Raw genomic sequence first — 21,403 nt, 5'->3', positions numbered from 1 at the left:
CCTCCTTAGCGTGTCTTAGCCCGACATCCTCCCCACCTCCTCCGCTCCTCTGCATAATTACAGATTTGCGTGACCCTTGGATTAAAGTCTGCCCCTGCCCTAGACCCGAGGCTCCCTGAGGGCATATTGTGGCTTGACTCCTCCCATGACATGCCCCGGGCCCGGTGTAGGTGTGGATATACAGGCTGAATACTGAACAGACAGGTGTTTCACCCTTTAAGGTCAAAGACTGGGAATCTCGGGATTCAGCAGCCGTGAGCGAGGGCACCGCACAGTACAAGGGTAACTGCGAGGCTGCGAAGAGTAGGAATGGAGGTTGAGCTCCTGAGTATTGGGTTCAAATCTCGTCAATGGCAACAACTCAACACCTCCCAGCCTCCGTTAACCTGCGCTGAGCTACCCCGGGCTGGAGCCTCGGCTGGCCCTCCAACAAGGATTAATTCCAGACTCAGGATCAGGCTGTTTTCCCCAACCCTGCCCTGGGTCCGGCCTTTGGCCCCTCCCACCACCGCTCCCTTCCACCAATCCTCAGGGGAGCGTCCCAGGCCTCTGAAACGCTGAAGGTTCCTTGAGTGCTCACGAGGGGCTGGCTGGGGATCTATCTGGAGACGAGAGGAAATGCCTTTATTTTCCCTGGGGGATCAAAGAAAATGCCAATTGCTGGACTCTGGTCTAAGTGAACTAGCCAGCTAGGTCTGCCAGCTGGAAAGAGATGATTTTGTGGAGAAAGGAACAGCAGGTTCACAAGAAAGGGAGTCAACCTCATGGAGACTCCCAGAGACTGATTCCGGTGGTCTAGGGGGGGGTAGCCTGAGCTTTGGGGGAGTTTAAGCACCAAAGTGATTTGTTTGCACATCAAAGGGTTAGGGGTTCTGACTCTCCTAGGCTCCTAAGTTTTCTTAAGTTTGGGCTCAGACCCCAGTGAATCAGAAAGCGGGGCTGAGGCTCAGGAAATTGCATTTCTGATACCTTCCCCCTACCTGCCCATCTTAGTTGGAGAACTCCCTTAGTAATCCATGCTTCTTCCAACCCTCACATCCACACTAAGGTCCCATCATGCCCATTTTACAGATGAAAAAGAGGGTCACCCACTGCCCATCCAACTTGGGAAAGAGCAGTGGCATGACCCACCTGCAAGAATGGAAACTGCAGGGTGGATCAGGTGGAGGAGGATCTGCTGAATCTGTTGCCTCCAAAAGGAGTTAGGAAGGTGGGGAGTTCCCATTTGCACCATCCCCCCACCCCCAACCTGGCTGGCAGTCCAGGCACTCTCATCTCCCTAGGACAGAAGGGAAGACCAGGAGAGGCTGTGTCCCAGAGTACCTAGCTGGGCCACTTGAAGCTCAACTGTGGGGAGACTTCGCAGTGAAGGAGAGGAGAGCATTATATGGTGGCCAAGTCCTGCCCGGCAGACTTGCCACTCCCGAGGAGGAATTCATTTCTCAGGCTTTTCTGCAGAGGGCGGGAGGCCTGGAAAAGGAGCTGTCCCTCCCTGCTCCACTATGTTGCTGCGGCTCCTGCAGGAGAGGCCCTCTGGGCCTGAGACCACAATGGCCCACGGACCATCCACTGGCTGCCAGTGGTCCAGTCAGGGCGGCTTCCTCAGTGCTAGCCACCTCCTTCCTCTCTTGTTTCTGCAGCTGCCAGCTGCCCAGGATTCTCTTTGAGCTCATCAACAGCACCAAGAGGGGAGTCAAGCAGGTCATTATCTGGTGACAGGGGAGCACACTGAGGCTTGGGAGTGGGAGAGGGACATAATTCCCAGGTGCTCCTCTGTGCCATGCCCAGGTCAGGAATACTCAGCTTGGTTATTCAATAGGATCATCCAGGGAGCTGGTTACAAATTCTGACGTGGAGCTCCACCCCAACCAACCACATCATTTGCATCCCAAGTGTTGGCTGAGAACTCCACTCCTTCAGGACAACCCTGGCAGGTAGGCAGGAGTGGTCCCAGGGGGCACTGCAGTCCCTGTATCATCATCTCCATCAGGACCCCAGCCACTGCTAAGAAATATTTCTGCTTGCGGTGCCAAAGAAGCTTCCAGACAGATCCCTGGCCTGCCTGTCCTTTAACCAAAGTATCAGCCCTTCCCACCTGGACCTCCCCCTGTAGGAGGTGTGGCTTCCATGGGTGACAGGCAAGGAGGGCAAAGCTACTTGTTCAAGGTCACACAATGAGTGGGGTCGAGGCTGGGATTGGGCACTGAGAATTTAGGTCTTGCTATGGTGCTCAAATCCTCCCCTGGAGCCATGGGTACAAGGAAGGGAGGGGAACGCCAGGCCCTAGGGGCTCCCCTTTGAGAAACGCAAGGTCAATGGAGTGGAGGCTCCCCAGCAGTGGGGATGGCCCCCACTGAATGGTGGGAGTGGCCAACACAGGAATCCTTCACAGGATTGCCCCTGGTCCAAGGGGGCAGGGCCCTGATAGGGAACCTCCAGCAGGTTTCTGGTTGGGCACCTTGAGCAAAGCCATTTGGTATTTTCAGCTGCTGAATATGCTGAGAAGCGGCTTAAGGATCCAGTGGCTGGGACTCCCCTGTCCCTCACATATAAGGGCATGGTTGGGGAAGGCAGGGCATGCCCCCTCCAGCTGTCCTACAGTCAGTCCTGGCCTGGGCAGGACTACAGAACGCTCTGCTGGCGTTCAGCTCCCTAACAACTCAAGATCCCCTCCCACACTTCCCCTCCTTGGTCCAATTCTTGCTCTGAGCTGATGCCAACAGCCCCCACCCCACGGGTGATTCCACTCGGGTAGGTCACAGTCTAACCTCCTTCTAGTTTGCTGCTGAATCACTATATTTCAGGAGCCACAGGAAGCCAGAGGGGAGGGGAAGGCCAGTCTCCCTCTAGCGCTGCCAGAAGCTAATGTAATTGCAAAGGCTCCCAGGCTGTGTCCTGACAGGGTTCCATCAGGCCACTCAGCCTTCTCTGCAATTGGTACAGAGGATGACTAAGACCCCAGGTACAGTAACCAGCCATTCCAGGCAGACTGGGACATGGGACTTCCGGGGGTCAGACTGGGAAAATCCCAGACAAAATGGGACAGTTAGGACCCCCTCTGGTCTGTAGGTCTGGCCTGGCTGGGGGAGAGGGAATGAGAACCTCCAACACAGCACCATATCCCTCCCTCATTTCAACAGGGACTCCAGAGTCACCCTCTTCCTGTCCCCCATAATCTTGGGATATAAACCGTTCATCCCCTGGCCCTGCCTCTAGGATGCAGGGGACAGGTTCTGGAAGCAGACAGAGCCCAGTTCAACCCTCTGCTACTTGCTAGCCGGGTGGTCATCTTAAGCGTCTGTTTCTCTACCTGTAAAATGAGGAGAATAACAGTACCTCAAGATTTAGGGATGCATAAAAGGGCTTGCATGGTGCCTGGCCCAGAAAATGCCATAAATTGTCTCTCTTATATAGTATTTCATACCTAGAACTGACCCCATCTCAGTGGCTACCCAAAGGCAAAGGCTTGTTGAAACTTGGCCCTCACCATGATGCTGGCAGCACTGTACCAAGCAGCGCAATTCCAGCCTCATTTTCAGAGTTTTGGGCTTTCACAGACACAAAACAAGCCCTGCTCTCTGCCGAGCAGGGTCCATCTGGGAAAAGCCCATTTCTACCACTAAATGTCCGAACGGGGCCCATCTGGCAACAATCATATTATCAGGGAGCCACTGACCCCTAGGAACTTGCGTGCCTGGACTCACTTATCGGATGTCTTTAACATTCCAGAGTGGCCTACTCTCTAGGCCCCAAACCACAAGATGTAAAGGTGGTGCATTTTCATGCTACTGGCACCCCAGGTGGGTTAGCTTTTTTTTTTTTTTCCCCCTTTTTATCTACTTTAATTCCTCTTGGTGAGATCAGCTGCACTCCTTCTATAGACATTCTAGTGAAGGGGCTGGGCTGTAGACAGTGAAGAGTGCAAGGCAAGAGGCAGGGAGCAGGAAAGGCAGTTAACAATTCCTGCCTGCTGGACACCTATTTTGGCACAAACCTTCCCACTCTCTGCCCTCCCCCGGGGGGAACTCCCAGCACACATTGACCTTCAGTGCTCAGAAATAGGCAGAGGAGTGGTGGTAATCCATTTTATGAATAAGAAGGCTGAGCTCCTGAGGGCTTTAGTGGTTTCCCCAGTCTCCGGAAGCTGAAGTGACATCCCTCATGCGGAACTCCCCCCCCCCCCAGGCCCACAGGGGAGGGGGCTGAAAGAAGGGGATGCTCAAGAGCCCAAGTGTCAGGGGCAGGCTCCTGCTGGGAAAGGAGGTGGCCATCCTGCCATCAGGGATCCCCGGGGTGGGAGGCAAAGCCAGGGAGAGCCGCTGGGGGTCTGGCTAGGCCAGTTCTGTGGAAGGATGTCGAGTCCCTGCCAGGTGGAACTCTGAGTGCTACAGAGACCGTATTGCGGTCTGCCACCCCCTCTCCCTCCCATTCTTGCTCCCATTGGAGAGTGTCCTGGCAGAGGAGGACGTGCACGCTCGAACTTCCAGCCTGATGTTCTCACCCTCCTGTCTGCTGGCTGACATTGGCTGCTCGGCCCAGGACGCCCGTCTGTAGGGCCTGCTGCTGCTTGGAACTGCTTGAGAGGCCTGATGGCTTGCCAGATGGCTGGCTGTGGGTGACCTTGAGAGCCCAATGATCTCAGGGGGACATGAGTGGGACCGAGAAAATAGGGCCTGGACTGAGAGTATGCAACCATGGCTAGGGCAGTGACACGGAGCCCTTGACTGCCGTTAGCCACTGCTGAGTGTGTTTTCAGCTCCTGCCATAGGCTGCTTGTGAAGGTCTGTGCAGGTGCAGGAGAAATAGGACATTCTCTGGCCTGCAAGTTTAAGGCAAAGATGGGAGAACAGAACTAACCAGCACAATGAGAAACCTAACATTCTGAGACATCCCAAGAGACACAGGAGTGGTTACATTCTAAGTGCAGAAAAAAGATCCCGGGGCTGCAGAACATCTAAGACAGGCTTCCAGGAACAGTGAGCTTTGAGCTGAGCCTTGAAGGGTCAGGGGTATTTGGGTCCATGGAGAGGGTATAGAGTGGAAAGCTCTAGAGCCAGGAACAAGCAGCTTCAAACGGGAGGAGTTAAACCAGGGAGGGTAGGTAAGCAGATGGACAGGCAGGGATAGGCCAGGCTGGTGGGGTGGGGGCAGGAGTGAGGGATCAATGTTCTTCTGTGAAATCCAGAAGATTTCAGAGTCAGGGAGGGATGTGGCCAGGGTGTGCCTGGAGGAAGATTTTTGTTAAGAGGCGAGGCAGACAGTGAGGGGGCAGGCGGGAAGGCACAGAGCTAGTGACAAGTCTGGCAGTGATGTCAACAGACCCCAGGTTCTGGGCACGGCTCTGCGCTGGTAGCTGGTGGACCTGGGCAAGCCACTTCAAATTAATGCCTTTCAAATGACAGGCCATGACCCATTTGTGAGTTCTGAAACCAACTTAGTGTGTCCAAGGAAGCATTTTTAAAAGATGGACAAAAGGACGGCATCTGTCATAGTAAGGTAAGTACTGGTTTGTGAAACCTGTTTCAGGTGTCCACCTGCTTACTTGTCTGTATTGGGCTCTGATGGGAAATTTGTTACTGTGGCAGAAAAAATTTTTTAAGATAATGACAACTACGCACTTGGGGCCTGTTTCCCCATCCCTAACATGAGGGTACTATCTCACAGCCTTGTTAGTTCTCTGTGGAAGCAATACAGTGAGTGGGACAGGGCATGTCGGTCCAGAAGCTGTGTGAGGAGGGTGTGAGCTAAGGGGGCTTCCAGTCAGCTGAGGTCTGGAGAAGGCTGGGGGGATTCCCACCCCACTTAGCCCCTCCCTGGGTTTCTGCTCTGGCTTCTCAGACCCTTTGCACGGAAGGGTCCCGAGGGGCAGTGGCCCCCAAGGAAGACGGACGGGGCATGAATCCTGTTCTTTGCCCTCATTTGCGCCCTGATGTAAACTGTGGCACTGAGGGCCCTTGTGTCCAACAAGAATCCGTCCTTTCTCCCCAGGATCAGTGTTTTCCCGGGGCCTGAGAATGGGCCCCATTGTGGCCATGTGGACAGTCCAGAGAGGCCGGAATTCCTGCCCTGGGAGAAAAAGCTGAATTCCTGGGGAGGGAAGGGGTCTCAGCAGCAGCCCCCCACCCCCAGGCTGAGTCCCAGAGAGGCCCATGCCAGGGCTGTGGCACACCCCAGAATCTTCCCAGGCTTTGTGCTTATCTCTCTAACATCCCAGAGCGTCTCTGCTGCTCCATCCACAGCAAAAAGACAAAGCGCGGTCTGTCTGTCTCCTCTGAGTGGACTCATCATTCTGGGCAAAGGCCCTGAGTGTGTTGCCAGCCCAATGATGGCTCCTCTGCATCCAGAGGGGAGGGTTAAGAGTGGGTGTGGTGGAGCCTGGTTTAGCCACTTGCCACTTTGTGACACAAGCAAGTTGTTTCACCTCTTGGTACCTTCAGTTGTCAAAGGGAGATGCAAATGTCCTACCTTTGTTATGGGGATGACCTGAGATAAGTGCAAAGCTCTTAAAACAGAACCTGGCATGTGCAGAGAACCCTGGCCTAGAGCCTGGCTTCACAGCAGGGGCTAGAATGAATGTGGATGGTGGCCAGGATATAAGAATTGCTGACTCGCCCAGCCTCAAGGGTATGGACTTCATAAGAATCTGGCCCCACTGCCCAGGGGGCCAGCTCAGGACCCTGTAAACAATGGGCCTGGGTTTCCACTTGTATGCACGCCAAGAAGTCCCACCAAATGGTGACTGATAAGCAGTCTGTGGAGGGAGAGGATTGGGCACTGGTTTCCTAGAGGGGAAATGAGGCTGCTCAGCCCTCTGGCCACAGGGTGCTGGAGCCTCCCACAAGCTGTCTGAGTTCCTGCCCTCTATGCTGCCTGGCCGTGGGCCCCCCTGGACTCCTGGGAATGGCATGCCAGACCTGGGGAACTGTGGAAGGGACACTGTGCTAGGGTCCAATTGCAAAGTTCCTGGGGAGAAGGGCAAAGAAGGTCTTCCATGCTTGCAGGCCTTCCCAGTCTCTCTCCAAGGACATTTGTCTGTCTGTCCACCCACCCATCTATGTCTTAAGTGAGACCCAACCCAGTCTTGTGTCTGAGCAGAAGAGTGGTGGGAAAGACAGTTCTGCCCTCACAGAGCACACTGTCTGGTTGGGAGTGACAAGACAAACACCCAGAAAGAGAAAACATACAGTCACTTTGTGATTTCATAACCTGGTCAAAAGGATTTGTTATACAGGAATTCCTGGGAAGGGGAGGTCAGAGTGGTCTGGGGCAGTTGGGAAGGGCTGTCTAGAAGAGGGGGCTCTAGAGCTACCCCTGAAAGATGAATATTAGAAAGAGCAGGGGGAGGAAAGAGGTTTGGGCTGGAAGGGATGATGTGGGCAAAGGTGCACGGGCAGGAACAGAGATGGGATCTTGTGTGTGTGCGTGTGTACATGTGTGCATTGGCGTGTGCTCGTGTGTGTGCTAGGAGCAGAGAGAGGGCGAGGAGACCTCAGGGCGGCTGTCTGCCGTGAGCGCAGGTGGGCAGGACCCGCAGCTGGGGCTGGACTCGAGTGAAGGCACACAGCTTAGATTTTAGAAGAACCTCGGTGGGAGAAACCCAGTGGTGATGTCTGTAACAAAAGATTTTCCCCTGGAAGGTGGCGGCACAGCTCCGAGACTGAGAATCAGGTTTCCATCTGGTTCTGCTTTTCCCTGTTTAGGCCGTGGGATGGGCCTTTGTTTCAGGCGAGACAAAGGACTGCTCTGCTCCCCACGCTAAAATCTGCAGAAATGTGCCTGAGCCTGAGTGCGTGCGTGTTGGTGTGATACGCACCAGGTCCCCACTGTTGAGCAGACCTCCGGGTGGCCCCTCGGCCATAAGGCTGCTCGCTCCCCAGCCCTGGCCTAATTTCGAGCTAGGCCAAGGGCTCTCTGCTTCCCTTGGACGCCCAGGAGCCTGTCCCAGGCCCAGCTGTGCTCGTGTCTGCCTTGGCCTCCGTGGGAGAGAATGCTGGAAGCAGGGCCCCAGGCTTCTCCCGGCACCTAGCTCACCTGCACCACCCAGGACGGTCTCGACTCTTGGACTCACATGCTTGTCTCTTACAGTGAGAAAATGCTGCACCTCCCAGACTTTCTCGAACTCTGTGTCACAAGTACACAAGCACTGAGCACCCAGGCAGGCCAGGGCCCTTGACGCCTCCGTGACATTATCTCTGAGGTAGGTGCTTTAGGCCCATTTTACGGGCGAGGCTTGGAGCCACACAGCTAGCAGCAGGGAAGCAAGGCCGGGAACTCAAGGCTGTTTGTGCTTACGGCCTGTTCCCGCACCCTCCTGCCCTCTCCAGCGTTTCACAACATTCCAGCCCAGGAAGCCCATTTTGATTCTGCCCTCTGATGGCACTGGGTGTCCCAATTCCATCCCCAACACTTAGGGGTGCCCCACCTCAAGCTGCCCAATAGAATCGTGATCACCGATAGAAATGGCCTCTAGTCAGGCGGCCACTGCCATTGTGGCTGTCGAGCACCTAAGACGTGGCTAGTATGACCCAAGAACTGAATTTTTAATCTGATTTAATGAGAACTTAATTTAAGTAGCCACAGTGCATTGCCTAGTACACCAGAGAGCGCGGCCTAGATCAGTGCGCTTGCATGCAGCTCACGCGGGGGATGTGTCTGCGTGTAGCTGCCTGGATTCAAGCCCCACCTCTGTCAGATTATATTGAGTGTCTCTGTCTTCATTTCCAGTCTATAAAGTGAAGAGACCGACAGGACCCACCTAACTGGATTGCCGGAGGACAAAAGTTGATGCATATGAACTGCCTGGTGTGCACAGGCTCGATAAAGATGAGGATGCTCGAGCCTCCTGCACAGGCTGCTGGCCCCACACCCAGTCACGGAGCCCAGCACGGGCCCAGGGGCTAGGGGTGGAGCAGGAGCAGCTGGGGAAGGATATGGGGAGACTGGCCTGGCTGGCCCTATTGGGGTAGGCCAAGGCTTGGGGTGCTTGTTTAGAGATGAAGAGACCCAGGCTCAGAGGGTAAACCCCCTTCACCAAAATCAAGTGGCTGGTGGGTGGCAGACCTGGGTGGTTAAGACCCATCTATGTGACTGTTCTACTTTCCTATTCCTCTGGAAGCCCGGCTGCTGCCAGGCTACCAGCCCTCCCGGGGACCCTGGCCCTCCCTGATTGGAAATGGCAGGGGTGACAGCCAAGGCTGGATCCCCCTCACAGCTGGACCATGAAGGGACAGGTGGCTGCCACACTCTGAGCACCAGGCACTGGGCATGCAGGACAAAGGGCTCTGTGCCCTCACCTCCCCGCCTCATGCCACGTCTGATACTCTCAGAGCCTGGCCTGGCGTGGTACCCCCTCTTTTCCCTCCTAAGTCTTATGTTACTGTGATGTCTTTGCTGTTACTGTGATGTCTTTGCTGTTTCCTCCGCTCTACTGAGGGCCCCAGGAGGCAGGCGGTGTCCCTCCAGGCCTCACACAGGGAGAGGCACAGCAGGTGTTTGCTGAATGAAGGCATGAATGCCCAGGCAAACAGGCCCAGGGAGGCCAGGGGCTTCGGAGGGGTTGGCCAGAGCTGTGGCGTTATCCTGAGTTGTCCTCTGGGCAGACCCTGGGTCTCTACCCTCCACTCCATTTCCCCCAGTAAAGCCCAGTGGAAGTGCTGCTTCCTTGAGGGGGTCCTCCTTGAGGATTATGGGTGGGTCAGCAAGTGTGGATGTTAGTTTGTATAAAATGCCAAAGTATTTGAACAATCTCTGTGTGCAGAGTTCGCCCTGAGGACTCAGTGTGCTTCCCCTCCACTGGTGAGGATGCCTCCCTGTGTCCTGTGCTCCAGCCCCTGGCTGTGATGTCACCCAGGGTTGCCATGGAAACCCCAAGGCCAGCCTAGCAAGGCTGCACGTTCTTCCTGACATCCTGCATTCTGCTGCAGGACGTGTTACTGTTCCCCATGCGTCTCTCCCTTCCCCAACTGGACCACAGTGCCTCACTGCCTCCTTTCTTGACTCCCCTGTGGGCCCAGGTCAGAGAACAAGGGAATGCCAGTGCTTAGGAAGTGCTACCTATTAAGATGCTAGCTCAGTAGTATCAAGCTGAGATCTGAACCCAGTGTCAGACGACTCCTAAGCCAGGGCTTGGAACCATCAGGACCCTGATCTTTCCATCCTTCCTGTCTATCAGCCTTCTGGCCTTCCCACCCTCCTGATCAAAAGCCTCCAAGCCAGCACTCACAGGCCTCCATCAACCCAGGCCCTCTGTCTGCCCTCTGTCTCTGAGGCCTCCCCCAGGGGGACATCAGGCTCCCCATCCTTCCCTGAGCACCCCCACCCTCAAGGGCCCTGCTCCCTCTCCAAGTGCCCCATGTACTCTAGACCTGAGCATCTCTGGCAGCTCACTGACCATTGGGGTGCCCTGGTCAGCCCTGCTGTGCTGGGGAGAGGACCACGGGGGAATGGCCCCTACACAGGCCTTCCTGAGAGCTTCGGCCAGCACAACCTTGGGCCAGTCCAGTCTCTACACTCCTGTTACAGAAGCTCAGGGCTTGGTGACAAAGGTCCTCAGCGCCAGAGCCCCCAGGCCAGGGTCACTCAACAAGCATCTGCAAGCACCCACTGCATGCCAGCCAGGCCCTGGGGTCTCAGCATAGAATAAAACTGGGTTAAAAGCCGTGAAGAAAAGGGAGAGGTTGCAGAAATGGAGAGAAAGGGAAGTCTCTCTAAAGACGTAAGGATTCTAGGATAATTGGAGGAGCAGATGGAATGGGAGGCGGGAGCCATCGGGCTGGAGATGGGGAGGGAACCAGGCTTCCCAGGCCCAGGCCACCAGGAACCTGCTTGGAAGTCATCCTGCCACAGTGGAAAGCCATGTCAGTGTTAGCTTATGCAGGCTCTTTGGAAAGCCCCCTCTGACTGCTCTTTGGAGGTGGACAGGGCCAAGGGGGCAGCCGGAGAGCTGGAGGAAGAAGCCACAGTGGGTGCATAAAAGCCCCGCACCCCTGCCCTTGAATGGGACCACCAGTTCTTGGCCAGCTCCCAGAGTTCCCTGTGGGGTGAGGCCCCAGTGGCCCATAGGGCATCTAGTTGATTGTGACTACTTTTGGCTGCCTTCCCTCCCCTGCCTGACTTCACTCCCTCACTGGCGTCTACCATTATCACCTCCCAAATAAACTGCCTGGGCTCAAATCATCCCCAGACCTGCTTCTGCAGTATTCTAAACCAAACCATCTGCCTCTCCCTGTCTCTGGCATGGAGTATCCGCCGCCTACCACTGCCCACCAAGATCCTTATAGCCTGCTGGACCTAACACATGACCAACACATAGTGGGGGCTTTACGGAGACATGCCAACATGGGGGATGACCCATGTCTTCTGTCTTCTGGCACTCGTGGTGGCTGCCTGTGGCCCTGTAGGTCTCTGTGAGTCTCTGACCAGTAAGACAGGCTCACAGGCGCCCTCTCTTGCAGGGACAAGAGCACTCCCTGCTATTAACCTTAAATTCTCTGGCTTGGCAGGCATAGCCCTCTCTAATTGGGAGCCTGCTTCTGCGTAATTAGATCAGACCTGACCACAGCCCAGCTCCCACTTCCCTGGCCATTCAGGGCAGCTGGCCCCTCCTCCCTGTCCCTCAGGCAGGCTTTGATTCGTGTTACCATAAAGGTTCAGCTTGGGCCTCCAGGTGCCCTTCTGTGCATCAGCAGGCGGGATGCTCTGGAAGTCAGCTGGAAAAGTTTCTGAGAGCCAGAAGGAACACTGGACTCTGAGTCAAAAAGTGCTAGTTGTTTCTCTGGGTGACCTTGGGCAAATCATCACCCCCCCCCACCCCCGTAGCCCTGCAGAGCCTGTCAGTGCAACATGAGGGCAGGGCTGGAGGATGTCTGAAGGCCCAGGTGGGGAGGCAACCCTCCCTCCTGCTTCCAGTGGGATGCGGCCTCAGACTGGGGTGGAGGCTGGTTTGCCGGCTCCAGAAACTGCCAACTCACACCGCTGTGTGCTAAGTGGTGAGCGTTGTGTGGGCACTGGCTAGCCAGGCCTCTGGCTTCTCCCTCAGCACGCAGCAGCCCCTTGACAATAGCAATGGTAATAATAGGTCCCATTGATTATGAGCACGTGCCAGGCAGCATGCTAAACACTTGGTGAGCGTTACTGAGGTTGAGAGCCAGGCTCTCCCGCTGGACTGCCTGGATTGTAGCCATCTCTGCCACTCATCAGCTTTGCAAGTCACATAACCTCTCTTTGCCTTAGTGGGCTTAACTGGAAATTGAGGGAAAAAAACATGCCCAGCTCATGGAGAGATGCAAAAATTAAATGAGCTAAAATGCATACATTGCTTTTTGCTAAAGTCCTGGGCGGCCTGCAAGCAGCCCCTGTGGCTTAGCCCCTAGGTCTATTGCCTGCACCCAGTAGCCTTCTGAGATGCCCTGGGGAAAGTAAGCACTGAAGTCACATGTAGCCCACATGCAGGGCCAAACTGCATGTGTACTTCCTGGGGGTGGGGATGAAGTGCATGGGGGCACCCTCAGCCCTCCACTCTGGGCACCCACTCAGCAGCCGGTCCACCTCAGAGCAGCACTGAGAAGGGCAAAGCAGGCCTTGCGGTGGGCTACTGGACAGTCTGTGCAAGAGCCAAAGCAGCTGGAACCACCAGGTCTAGAAATCAGAGCAGCACACGGTTGAGGAAAGAACCCGGTCTCTAGGTACATATTTCCCCTCTTCCCTGACACGGACAGAGGGAAGGGATGTTGATGGGGCTCCTCAGCCCCAGAGCTGGTTTTTTAATTCTTCCCTCTGGGATCTTTTCAGGGCTATGCAAAAGTTCTAAAACTGGATTGTGGCGATGGTTGCACAACTCTGCAAATTTACTAATCATCATTGGATTGATGGCACACTTAAAATGAGTGACTTTTGTTTTATGTAAATTATATCTCAATAAGACTGTCTGAAAGTAAAAATCTCCTGCCTGGTTCAGGTGGCGAGATCTTGGGCTGTGTGTCCTGAGTTGGGGCCAGGGGAAGGGGGTTCCCATTAATTCAGGGTTCCTCATGTGACAAATGGGCCACATGATAGAGACAGGGTAAGGGAGTAAAGGGCTTGGTTTGAGGCTGGGGTCACAGCTGGACCTAAGTAAGACCAAAGTCAGGTGTCCGTCTGGGCAGCACCCGGCTTAGCTTTCAGGAAGACAGAGAGAGGCTGGTTCTGGAAGCACATCAGGGGTCTGACCCACAGCAGATAGGCCCCTCCTGGGAGCTCTCGAGGCTGGGGGAGGGGTCTCAGGGAGGGCACCCAGAACTGGCCCTGGGCTCCTGAGCCTTGTGTCTTCTCAGGGATGTGGGCTCACAAGAAGCCTAGATTCCCCTTAAAGAGTCCCCAAATATGGAAAGTGCCCTCAGTTGTACCTTCAGGGGCCCCCATCTGTGACCACAGCAACCGTGGGGTCCTGATTCAATTATTCTGCCCTACGGTCAGATAAAAGGTCTCAGAATCTAGCAGTTTGGAGCCATGGCCCTGTGGCTCCATCACACCCCCCCATGTGGGTAGCTGGGCACAGATCTGAAGCTGGAAGGGTTTGAATCCAGCCTCTGACACATACTAGCTGAGAGGTAACTGAACCAACACGAGCCTAAGCGCCCTCATCTACACAAGGGAGGCCTGAGTCTCACCGGATTACACTGATGGTTAAACAAGACCACACTCAAGGACCCAGCACGGGTTTTGACAGTATCAGCCAAATCTACAGGCATCTGTCGTGATACTGGCAACTGCAATGCCCAAAGCTTCCACGAGGTGGAGCCAGATCCACACAGAGCCCTTGCACTAAGTCACCCAAAGTTAAGTGGTGCCTCAAACCCACAGGGCTTGTGAAAGGGAAGGGTCACGTGATCTGCAGAATGCTTGTCTCTTCCACATCTGACCGTGTCTATGAATGTCTTTCATTTCCACAGCCATCTGCAACCACTGCAGATCCTGGTTGCTACATGCTCGGACCATTGCAATAGCCAGCTGGCCCTGATAAGATCACAGAATGTCAGAGCCAGGAGAGACCCCAAAGAACCCCAAATTTTGCCCCTTTCCCTGATGATGAAATATAAAGGGCTAATGACTGACCAAGGTCACCCAATGGACCTCAGACCCAACTCCTCTGGCCCAGCCCTGGTCAGGATGTTCTTGGTCTCCAGGAAGACAGAATTTCTTTCAGTTTCTTGAAACTGCCCCAGTCTTAGGGACTCTCTCTGACCTGAGTGTCCTTGTCTCCCAATCCCCTTGAGTAGGGTAGCTCGTAGCTCCCACCTTACTCTCAGCTCGAATGCTACCTCTCCGCAGAGGCTTCCCTGACCACCTCGCCAGGCTAGCCCACTGCTGTGGATGGTCCAGCATCCGTATATCACTTGTTTCATTTCTGCCATCTCCACTGGATTGGCAGCTGTTATAAGCTCCATTTCACAGGTGAAGAAACTGAGATCTTGGCATTTAAATAATTCCCAGGCCACAGGGTAGGTGGGGAAGGAACCAAGGTGCTAGCCAGAGCCCTATCGTGCTCTGCTGCCTCCCACAGCAGCAAGCCAGGCCCTGACCATGCTGTCTCTCCCCTCAGACCTCAAGCTCCCCATGGGGAGGGCTGAGCTGTGTCCACTTCCATGGCCCTGGTGTCCCACACCAAGAAGATGATCAAAAATGCTAGAATGAATGAATGCCTCCTGTCTGGATGCCAACAGAGGAAGCCTTAGTCCAGGAGGCCAAAGACTTGGGTTCGAGGGTCAGCTCTGTCATGGACTCCCTATGGAGGGGTAGCTAACCAGAGGACTGGTTACAATGCAGGGGGAACCAAGACACCCTTGAACGTGACATAACTGTGAAGCAGGCCTCCGGAGCTCTGTGAGGGGCTCATCCTGTGGCCCTGGGAGCCAGGGAAGGGGTCCGTGGGGCCTTGGGCACCTGCATAGCAGGACTGTCCTCCTGGAGCTGAGGAGGACCCCTATACCCCTCTACTTTCCCTATCCCACCACCTCCTTTGCACTCTCGCTCGAGGGAGCTGAAACCCTGCGCTGGCCTGAAAATGGAATAACCTTCTCTCCCTAGACACAGCTGGCACAGGCCTTTGCTCTGAACTGGGCTGTTTCGTTAGCCTCCCTGCACTTCCCACCCAGCATGACAGCTGGGCCCTCAGAAATCCTTGTTCCCCAGAGCTGACGCTCCTTTCAAGTGGGTTGGAACCAGCTTCCTGTGGGCACCTTCCTCCCACCTGCCCGCCCAGGTTGAGGGGGGCCCGGTGGGGGGTGGGCAGGGTCTACCTGCATAAAGTTCTGAGTTGCTCCAGCCCCCAGTTCCCAGTGGACCCCATGGTTCCTACAGCCACATCCAGCTGGCTCTCTCACCTGTCAGTATAGACTATTTGTGCAGCTGCTAGTGGCGGTGGGGCTGGAAGGACAGCGCGGGCCACGTCCCTGGCCCCGTGGGTGGTGGCAGAGCTTGCTGGCAAGGGTCTAACCGGGACTTAGCAAAGCACAGGGCCAGGGAATGGGCTCTCCCCTCCTTTCCCAGGCCACCGGCCCCCTGAGGAAGGTAGGAACATGGACACCTCAGAGTTCCCGACAGCCGGCAGGGGGCCTGGTGGCAGACTGGGGGCAGCCGCACCCCACCATCAGCACCAACCCTGGCAAGTTCTCCCATAGCTGACCATTTCCATTCCCACAGAGTAGCCACTCTGCACCCAGGCCTGGGCCCATGGAAGAAAGGGAAGAACAGAAGCTCCTGTGAGTGAGCTGTGTTGGGTCAGGCACTTACAGGCATTAGCACCCTCGAAGCTCCCCACTGTCCCGCAATGTGGGTATTGTTGGCCACCCTCCCAGATGCAGAAGCCTTCAGAGATTTGAAGAGGTGGAGTGATTCATTCAAGGCCAAAGCAGAGCTGGGTGTTCTGACTGTTGTCTCTGGAGTTAGTTTAACTCCTCAAAAATTCTACCTAGTGTCAGTCTTGAGCCTTTAGTCCATCAGCCCATGAATTTCTGGCACACAGTAGATGCTCAGTGGATACATGCTGAGGATGGAAAGCACAGCAGAGACTCTCTTTCCAGGGCTCACCCCACAGCCCTCCCTTTGCCTCCCAGAGAAGATGAAGAGAACGTAAGCAGCTACTGTGTGCTCCACACACATCATCTCATTTAACTCTCCTCAGCTCCTGGGCAGGTAGGAGTGACTTCCAGAGGAGGCCCCAACATTAACCTGAGTGCACCTGGCTTTCAGCAGCGGAGCCCGGATTCTAACTCATGACATCAGGAGTCACACATGACCAAGCAGTCAGCTTACCTCCTGAACAAGGCTGACCTGGAATTCAACCGGGATGGAGGACAGGGGTGCCCCCAGGAGGGGCCTCCCCAAATTCTCAGGGCCATCCTGTCTGCACCACCCCCACACTCACTCTCTGTCTTCTTCCTGGATCCCTTCTGTCCTCCTGGCCTCTGTTTTCCCCAGGGGAGGGCAGCCACGGCCTCCATCCCTTCCGAAATATAAATGGGAGGGGAGGCTGGGAGATCCTCCAGAGTGCCTTTTGTCGGGTCAGCCCTCCTGCCCACTGCAGCCCCAGAGCTGCTGCCTGCTTCTGTCCTCCATTCCTGGAACCCTTGTTCAGCATCCTCTGGGTCAGCCCATACTCAGGACCCAAACCCTGGACTCTGCCTGGGCAGGCCTCCTGGTAGGACAACCTCCCTCTCTCACTGATCTGCCTGGCTGCCCCCCGGCAGGTGGCAGGGATACTGGGGTGGACTCCGAGGCCAGAAGCCAGTGCTCTGGGCAGGCTGGGGCCAGGACAGTTCTGACCCGACCTGGCCACGGGCCACCACCTTATACCCCTGGTCCCTCCAAACATTGGACCATTGTTCCAGGCCACAACAGAGGGTGGCTCTGTGGCCTTGGGGCTGAACAAAAACCTGTTCAGCAAGGCTCTGCTCCTCCCATGCGAGTTCAAGAATTTGACCAGGATCCTGGCTGGCTTCATGGGAAGAAATAAGCTGAGGAGACAGGCCTGAACCTAGAGCGGAGAGGGGATGGCAGGAGCAGGAGCCCCTCAGCCTGTCTTGCGGGCTGACCACACGTCACTGGTGCCATTGTGTAAGAGGTGAGCCTGCTGGCCACATGCTGTGGGCTGGCAGCAGATAGACGAGTGGGATGCTAAGCATGTGACAGGAGAGAAGCACAGCGGTCCAGCCTGGCCTCTGTTTCCCCTCTGTGACTCGAGGGGCAGGCATCATCATGATTTCTACTCTAAAGATACGGAAATGGAGGCAGAGAGAAGCAAGAGGTCTCTGAACCCAGACCAATAATTCCAGAGGGATGAAGAATGCTCTTCGCTTTGCTCCTATGACCATGGGCAGTTCTACTTATAGTTTTGTTAAATGACCTCAACTTTGTTTTGGCTCAGTCAACACTGACCAGGTGCCAGGCCACAGAGGTGGGGGCCCCCATGGTGGAAGAGACCCGTGAACAGATCCATGTGATATAGTTAGTGCCACTCCTATGGCAGCCAGGTGTGCGCTACAGGTGAGGCTTTCTGGAAGGTCTGAGTGGGATTTGGTCCTATGGTAGGTAGGGAGGGGGGCAGAAGGTTGCTGCAGGTGGAGGGGACAGGAGGGCATGAGTTTGGAGGGTGGCGATAGCTGGCTGCACTCTGGTAACAGGAACATAAGAATGAGGGCAGGACTGGGGGGTCAAGAGGCTGGGGAGATGGAAAGGCAGGTCAGAGGCCATTGAAGGGGGTTCTCATGGGGCTGGACCTCTCCCCTTTCCAATAGAAATGTGCATCAATCCAGGGACCTGAAGACAGGCCTCATGGAGTCCCTCTGAGAACCTTTGGGTTCCCTGATTCAATTTGGATGAAAATTTAAACTTGTAAAAAGAGGCATTTGCTGGGTCACATGGTTGACTCGGCTGTAAGTCCTGCCAAGCCAGCCTGGGCCTGCCTTAGCTCCCCTTTACCATCACTGACACCACATGGGAACCAGAGAATAGGTACCCACTGCTCAGGGTGGGGGCGGGGGGAGTGTCCTGTGCCTATGGAAGCCAGGCCCGGTAATACCTGGCCCCCAGTCTAGTAGGGGGTTGGTCCTCCAGGTGCTCAAACACAGCAGAGCCCGGGAGGGCTGACATGGCAGGTGCGGCCCCAGGACACTGCTAGGGGTCACCGTGGGCCCTGCAGGGTTACCAGCTGTAGCTGCCAGGAGGCTGGGCCCAACTGGTTGTCAGAGGCAACCCAGGATTTGTGTTGCACTGAATTCTCTTGAGTTCCAGGGGTGCGTCTTTCTCGGCCTCTTTCAGTATTTGGTGACTAGGGCTGTCCCTAACCCAAGCCAGCCACATGGCCCTCCAGAATCCCTGAAGAGGAGGCTAAGAAACATCATCGCTAGCTTTTCTTGCCCACCCCTGCTCACTGAGTCCTCATTACCCTGGGGCCATGTGCTGGGGGCTGGCAGGAGAGATGGTCAGTTCCCCCCGAAAGTATGTGTGTGTGTTGGGGGGTAGCTGACAGGATGGTGTCCCCCATCTCCAGGCAGTCCGACCTGTTCAAGGCCTGCCTCTTCCACTTCTCAGTTGTGTGGCTAGGGGCAAGCCAGGTACTGCTAGGGCCTCTATTTCCCCATCTGCTAAATAGGGGTAATAGTACTAACTTTGGGGGTGGCCTGAGATTTAAATGAGATAATACATAGAGTAGAGAGAAAGTAACCACTAAAGCTAACATCTTCCTTTTCCTCTCTGCACCCCCATCAAGACACTCACATGTGAACACACACCTAGGTGCACATGTACACACACAGACACCCATACACAACGTGCACATGTTCCTATTCAACCTGTGGCTTCCCAAGAACACATAGTCCTCAAAAAGAAAACAATTGTCAAAGGGGCCAAGGCTGGTCTCCATGTGCCTCGGCCGGGTGGAGACCAGAAGGGGGCACTGTGAAAAGGGCAAACTTGAGGAAGCATGAGCTGAGTGATGGGTTAGGGCCACGGTCAGATGTGTCAGCTTGGAGCCAGTCTTCTGTGAAATCATGTCATGGTCTATCTCCTGTGTAAGACTATGATGAAGGCTGAGTGATCAGTCTTTCCTCTGGTAGATGTTTTCTGAGCACCTGCTCTGGGCACTGGGATGTAGTGCAGAGAATATGGGTACAAGATCCTACTCTCTCAGAACCGACATCCCAGTGAGAGGGATGGATGGTAACTGCCAGGAGTGAATGGGCCACGCGTGGGTAATGATAACGGTCTACACGGGGAAGGATGAAGCCAGGAAGCAGAGGGTAGGCACTGGGGGGTTTTAACAGAAGGCCAGGGCCTGCCTTGCTGAGTAGCTGTGTGAGGAAAGACTGGAAGGAGGTGTGGGAACAGGCCAAGGGGCTCGCCTGGAGAGGGATCAAGGGGCCCAGGCAGAGGGAAGAACCAGTGCAAAGGCCCCAAGGTGCAAGCAGCAGCCAGCAGGCCAGTGTGGCTGGAAAGGAACAAGGCGGGGGGGGGGGGGAGGGGGAGCTGCAGAGGGTGCTACCAGAGGGAAGGGAGGGCCAGGCCGAGGGGCCCTAACTCTGAGTGACGTCAGAGGCATGGAGGATTTTGAGCAGAGGAGTGACATGATATGACATATTAGTTTAAATGATCCTTCCTTCTGCTATGTTGAAAATGGACCACAGAGAGCAAGGGTACAGGCAGGGAGGCCAGTCAGGAGGCCAGAATCCAGGTGAGGATCGGTGATAGGGTGGCTTGGGCTGGCAGCAGGGCAGAAGGTGAGATGCAGTCAGAGTCTGGAAATACCCTGAAGGTAGTACCCACAGGATGTGCTAGTGGATGGAGGGGCGCAAAGGGAAGGGATGCATCTAGAATCATGCCGGTGTTTGGGGCTGGCACAGCAGCAGTACACAGTAGCATTAGTAGTGGGAGGTGGACGACAGGAGCTGCCTTCCTGGGGCAGCTGCATGAAGATGCGACGCCACCATGGCTGCTCTGGTCAGGCTCACCTGAAGTGTCTATAAGGAACATCCTTCCTGTGCGGGGCCAGGGTCTAGAGCCACGCTAGCAGTTTACAAGAGGACCCTGCTCTCCCCTGCAGAAGCCAGGGAGCGGCCTGGGATCAAAGCTGAGGGGCTCTCTCGGGCCTGCTCTGCCTCCCTCACCAAGGCTGGGCTGCTATGTAGCCTTCCCTTCCCAGCAAGACAGAAAAGGGACCCAGACCCCTCTCCCCAGGTCCTGTGAACACCCGCCGGAGGGCCCCTGCAGCAGCACACTTGAAAGAGGCAGGGGGTTATCTGCAAAATTCCAATTAAATCCACAGGCTTTGATAATTTGATAAGCCACTCTACGGTCGCCCCTGAGTCAAAATACACTGTTACTTGATCCTGTGTTTATGTTTCAGGATGGAGGGGGAGGTGTGCTGTGGGCGGGGAAGGTGCAAGCAGCTCTGAGAGAGGGGGGTGCAGACACTTGGCTGATAAATCGTCAGCCTGTCAGGCCACAGTCACCCACGGGGCTGGGCTCTTGTGGCAAGCACACCACAGTCTGGAGCACTAGTCTCTCTTGGCAGCTCCTGGAGGCTGAGTGGGGCCAGGGAGGAGAAGCCCTTCAGAATTATCTGTCACAGCTGACCCTGCTTCCTGAGCCTCAGGTCTGTGTCATGCAGGAGGGCTTCCTGGTCTCAGGCCATCTCTTACCAGACCAGCTGGAAACCTGCCCAGCTGGCTGGTACCACCTTGAGAAAGAGGCACATAACCCTCTGCTCTGTTGACTTGGAAGCAAATGCTTTATGACCCCTCCCTGCAAAAGCCAGGCTGTGATCTGCAGGGTGGAGTGTGCACTGAGCCACATTCCATTCTGTTCTACAACCTTCCATGAGCAAAACTGCTGAATACTTCCTATGGGCCAATAGCACTGACCAGGCTGTCTTCATCCCCTTGTTATCTCTGTAAGCTCTCTTGACCATTCCATGAGTCCCACGTTATCATGTGTTAGGGATGAGACAACAGAAACACAGAGAGGTTGAGCAAATGACCAGAGATCATAGCCTTGAGTGGCAAGCCCTGACCCCAGAGCCTGGCTCTGCAAAGCCATGCCCACTGCTTCGCTGATGCACAAATATCTCCCCATGCCTGGTTGACATCATTCCTTGAGGGCCTTCTGGAGATTGGCAAAAGGCTAACCTACTGCCTCAAGTATATAGGTGGAGACGTGAAATAGGACCAATTGTGTGACTTTGGGAAAACCATCTCACTTCACTGGCCCTCATTTCCTCCTCTGTAAACACGGCTACTAATGTCTATCATAAACTAGCCCAGGAGTTATTCAGTGAGTGAGTTCTCAGCCTGGACAGCACATGCCTCCCCGGGCCTGCATTTCATCTGTGAGCTTGGTAGCATCAACAATTAAGAGTAATGACTGCTAATCC

General features: G+C 55.2%; 1 protein-coding gene and 1 long non-coding RNA gene across 7 annotated transcripts in view; one reads left to right on the top strand and one right to left on the bottom strand.

Annotated features, from left to right (window-relative positions):
• SH3PXD2A (SH3 and PX domains 2A) overlaps positions 1-21,403 on the bottom strand; it is a 234,516-nt gene that overhangs the window by 82,310 nt on the left and 130,803 nt on the right. The window lies entirely within an intron of this gene.
• On the top strand, positions 7,244-8,932 carry LOC144301167 (uncharacterized). The gene is made up of 3 exons (XR_013367964.1): positions 7,244-7,668; positions 8,086-8,197; positions 8,725-8,932. It is a non-coding gene; the product is annotated as an uncharacterized LOC144301167 (long non-coding RNA).

This window comes from Canis aureus, chromosome 29 (genome assembly GCF_053574225.1).
Source record: "Canis aureus isolate CA01 chromosome 29, VMU_Caureus_v.1.0, whole genome shotgun sequence".
NCBI classification, from domain to species: domain Eukaryota; kingdom Metazoa; phylum Chordata; class Mammalia; order Carnivora; family Canidae; genus Canis; species Canis aureus.
This window is presented reverse-complemented; position numbering and strand designations above follow the sequence as displayed.